At 44.2% G+C, this 4641-nt stretch overlaps 1 long non-coding RNA gene across 1 annotated transcript; it reads right to left on the reverse strand.

Annotated features, from left to right (window-relative positions):
- Positions 1–1488: 1488 nt before the first annotated feature.
- LOC121835948 lies at positions 1489–2006 on the reverse strand. The gene is made up of 2 exons (XR_006077726.1): positions 1730–2006; positions 1489–1592 (listed from the first exon to the last, which is right to left on the reverse strand). It is a non-coding gene; the product is annotated as an uncharacterized LOC121835948 (long non-coding RNA).
- Between the last annotated feature and the right edge of the window lie 2635 nt (positions 2007–4641).

A 4641-nucleotide genomic window follows, 5' to 3' on the forward strand; every position in this document is an offset into this window, starting at 1 on the left:
GCGACATTAGCAGCAACGTAGTCATAAACTGATTCCATGATTGACAAGGGGGAATCAGGCGGCCTATAAACTGCTCCAATTACGTATTGCGTGCCACAAAAGTCAATTTTGCACCAAATACTTTCTGTGAGTGGTAAGTCATTCATAATATGACAAGTAATTGACTTCTTCATAATAATCGCGACACCTCCCCCTCGTGTTGGTCTGTCCTTGCGTATAATTTTGTACGCAGGGGGAACTACTTCATCATCCTGTATGTTTGAGTTTAACCATGTTTCGGTCACGATAACTAGATGTGGACAGTGAAGCGTCAGAATATACTCAAGTGCTTCGACCTTGTTAATCAAACTTCGCGCGTTCACGTTCATTATTCTTAGCTGCTTTGCCGCTCCTGTGCCCTTACGTCACTTGTTTACAACTGGCGCGTGTCTATCTTTTGTTATTTTAGTTTGGCAGCTGGCCTCGTTATCCCAGAAATACAAATCACTGCCAATCTGGAGTTTATCTTCAAAAAGTTTGACCCGACGCCCAGTAGCTCTCTCCGTCTCCGCACTATCCCAAAGCTGTTTTCGTTTACGTAATGTTTCCTGGCAGAAGTCGTTTTGAAGGGAGACGCTGGAACCTTTTAACTTATGGCAGTTCTTAAAGACCTCAATTTTTTCGTTATAATCTCGGAACTTCATTATAATCGGACGTGATCGTTGCTCGCGCTTCTTTCCAAGTCGATTTATTCGTTCAGCCGTCTGTACTGTCACACCGAGACGACCACGAAAGAGTTCCTCAAGTACATTTGATCTAACGTCGTCATTTGTTTCGTTGTCGGGCTCGGGAACTCCGAATATGATCATGTTGTTTTTACGGCTTCTGTCCTCAAGGTTGGTTAACGCAGCTTGTTGGTTTGTAACCGTTCTTCGTAATTCGTTTACTGAGCTATGCAGTACCGTGATAGCTTCTTCGTTCTTTTTTATTGTGACTAGTGAGTTTTCAAGACGAGCAATCCTTCCGCTCATTTCATCTACGGAAGTTTGGAACTGATTTTGCTTATCTTTGATCTGTTTTACATCGTTGGTTATGCATTTTTGACCTTCTAGAATTTGTTCTACCATTATTTCAAGTTTTGTGGGGCCGGGGTTTACTTCTACGTCTCCACAGAGCATCAGCAGTATCTTTCCATGACAAAATGACATATAAGAACAAAACACTTTGGGGCATACTGACATACAAGAAAAGAACACTTCGGGGCACAGCAGCATGAATAAGCATCTATTATCGCTTTTGTAACATCTACCATAGTTTCGGTCACTAACCTGAATGAAAAACAGGAGTGGCATATTTGATGCGTTCCTTGCGCGGCTGCTGTGCCCACTGAAGGACGAAGTGGCAGTAGTGGGTCGTGCATCTCGGCCAGCTCTGATAACTAATACACACGATATAAATTGACGAAGTTCCGGAACAAATGAAGAAATGGAAGAACACTAAACTCATAACTTATTGGTCAACTGTTTATTGAGGATATATCACAATGCATAAATAGCAGTTTAGAGCTTTTTTATGGCCAACTGCGAAGTGAGGCGCCCAGAAAGAGATAGTTTCTGAAAAGAAAAAAAAAAGAACATGCATGAAGGTAGAAAAAAAAAAACACTCCATTCGTGATCAATGCAGTAACACACTTAAAAATAATTATAACCAAATCAGAAAATGAAAAATAAATATAAATTCCAGAACTTACACTTCTTCTTGCGAAGGAGGGTGGTGTAGTCGCCATAAGTGCCGAGGCCGTACCCGTAGTTCAGACCGTAGCTGCTAAGGCCATGTCCATAACCGAAGTGGCCGGCACCGTAGCCGAGGGAGTTGACGCCGTATCCGTAGACTGGAGCGGCGTGGGCGTAGGAAGCCACAGCTGGAGCAGCGTGGTAGGTCTGGTAGCTAGCAACAGCCGGAGCATGGGCAACGGTGGCAACAGCTGGGGCAGCGCGGTAGGTCTGGTAGCTGGCGAGAGCTGGTGCGGCGTGGACTGTTGACACCCTGGTCACGGCTGGAGCAGCTGCATAGGTAGCGATGGCTGGACTAGTCTGGTAGGTAGCGACCCTGGTAACAGCTGGGGCGGTGGCGTAGGTGGCGACAGCTGGAGTAGTGGCGTAGGTAGCGACAGCTGGAGCAGCGTGAACGGTGGAAACCCTTGTAACGGCTGGAGAAGCGGCGTAGGTGGCAAATGGAGCAGCGGCATAATTAGCCGCGGCATGAGAGGTCTGGTAGGTAGCGACCTTGGTGACAGCGGGGGCAGCGGAGTAGGTGGCTACTGGAGCAGCGTGGTAGGCAGAGACAGCTGGAGCAGCGGCGTATGCGGCAGCGGCAGGAGCGGCCTGGTATGAAGTGGCCACAGTGCGGCTGACGGCTGGTGCAGCAACGCTGTAGCCAGTCAGACCTGAGTACCCGAAACCATTGCTAAGGCCAACAGCGTGGCCGTAGCCGAGACGATGGCCGTAGCCGAGACTATGGCCGTAGCCGAGACTGGCGTAGCCGAGTCCGGAGTAACCAAGGCCGGAGTAGCCGAGGCTGCCGTAGCCAAGGCCATGGCCGTAGCCAAGACCCCCCTGGACGTAACCAGCAATGGCGCTGCTGGTCAGGGCCAGGAAAAGACAAGCACGGAACTGCATAAAATATGGGTCAGACATTCAATTAAAAAAAATATTCTCCTTTTTCTAATGGGGAAATAGCACTGTGTAAAATAATGTGAACTATGTATTTATAACCATATATCAATGATTAAGTATTTTCAAAGCATCAGTATTCGGATTTCACTTACTCGAATCTGTTCAATCCCGATATACTAAAACCCCCCTGGTTCCCTCATTAAGAAAAGTTCAGACAAAAATATCATTGGTCTGCGTAAAGAAGCCAACTGTTTCTAAGAAGGACGTTACTTATAATGAAACTATTGGTAAGCCCGGATATTAGAGTGGACGCCTAATAAAAATGAATAGCGAAGATCTCCGTATGTGGTAAAGTGACATCTTGCAGGCCATGTCGGCTAGTAAAACTACTCCCTCGATTAAAAGAATTCGATTAAAAGAACATCATATATACATAGATGCCGTACAAGCTTTATGGATTGCAAGCATACCTCATGTATATCTTGCACCATGCTACTTGAGATACCACAATCTTGCATATGAGTTTTCAGGATATTTTGATGATACATGACGCTCTGAATTTGAATGGGCATCGTTATTCATCTTTAGTGCGAATCTACTCCATACAATTAGATGTTCATCGGTACTGTATAGTGCAATTTAAAGTTAATATTGTTATATTGGTAACCTTATGCTCGCCTCGCGTGTTTGCATTAGCTTTAGAATAAAGCAGCCAAAGCAAAATATTTAAAAAGTAGTTTTTTTTTTAAATGACAAATCAACCTTTTCCTACAGAACAAACGGTGACGAACGACATCCGCCTGCAAATGTATTGTCATTTTGAGCAATTGAAATGCCGCTTATTCTAAGTAATATCAGCATTAGAATAAGTACCGCTGAACTGCCAATGATAATTAAAGCCCAGTGTGGCACAGTCTTGACACAAGAACCAATAAAACTGACATCAAATTTCAAATTTCTTTTTTTCAATCCGCAGCCATGCACATCATTACCAGAGTCTGAATGGTCTATGCCTATGCTTCGTATCAGCTTAAGTCCAGACGCTGCCGACGCTACGAGCTAAATTGACCAATCAAGCACCGTTAAAAGTGCAAATCACTGGGACTTGTCTGTTTACGCTTGATTCAGCGGTGATGCAACATGTAGAAAAACACGACGAACACCTTGAGTTTGTGCTTTTGACTCTAAGTGGTTAGTATCATCAGCTCGTTCCGTTGGATGCGTCTGGGGTTATGATGAAAATAAATATAGATTGTTAAAATCAGTTAAAGCAAAGAAGGTAATCAAGCTGCCTCATCCGGTATCTCCAACACAGTGCACTTACTCCAGCCATGTTGTAGGTCTACAGAAGATTAGTCCAACTGTGATCTTGTAGCGAATAGCTGTAGCTTTTATACGCGAGATGCTAGAGCGAGAAATTTATCTCAGTCCAATCAGCAAACACTGAGTAACAAAAAAAAACTATAGATGAAAGAAATTACGCCACGTGAATTACGTAAAAACTCAATCGCCTTATCCAAGGCAAAAAAGAATTAAGTTACATCAACCAGTGACACAATGACTGGAATCAGCACAAAACGAGGAATACTATTTTGTTCATACCAGAAATAACTGGTTTGAAAAACAACGCTGTACGCTTTTGTTGCGGTGACCGGGATTTACTTGGTCATGCATGCTGCTATTCCACTTGCTACATAAATTATGTGTCTCGCGCCCCCCCTCTGCATTCTTAAGCGTTCTTTCTAGTGAGTGAACTGATTTTCTACATTCAAGTCGAAATCCGAATAAAACATTCAACAGGCAACGCACGTGCGGCCGATCAGTGATTGTGATTGGACGTTTCAGGGAGTAATGTTGGCAGTCCACATAAAAATAATTTACTATCAGGACACCGTCGTGTATATCATGCAAGCTTCCCTCGCTAGCTCGCCTCCGCAATAACCCTGATTTCTAAAGGTGGGATCATTATTCTTAAGCGTTAGGCTAG

This window comes from Ixodes scapularis, unplaced genomic scaffold (assembly GCF_016920785.2).
Source record: "Ixodes scapularis isolate PalLabHiFi unplaced genomic scaffold, ASM1692078v2 PGA_scaffold1__304_contigs__length_218370807, whole genome shotgun sequence".
In the NCBI taxonomy this organism is placed as follows: Eukaryota; Metazoa; Arthropoda; class Arachnida; order Ixodida; family Ixodidae; genus Ixodes; species Ixodes scapularis.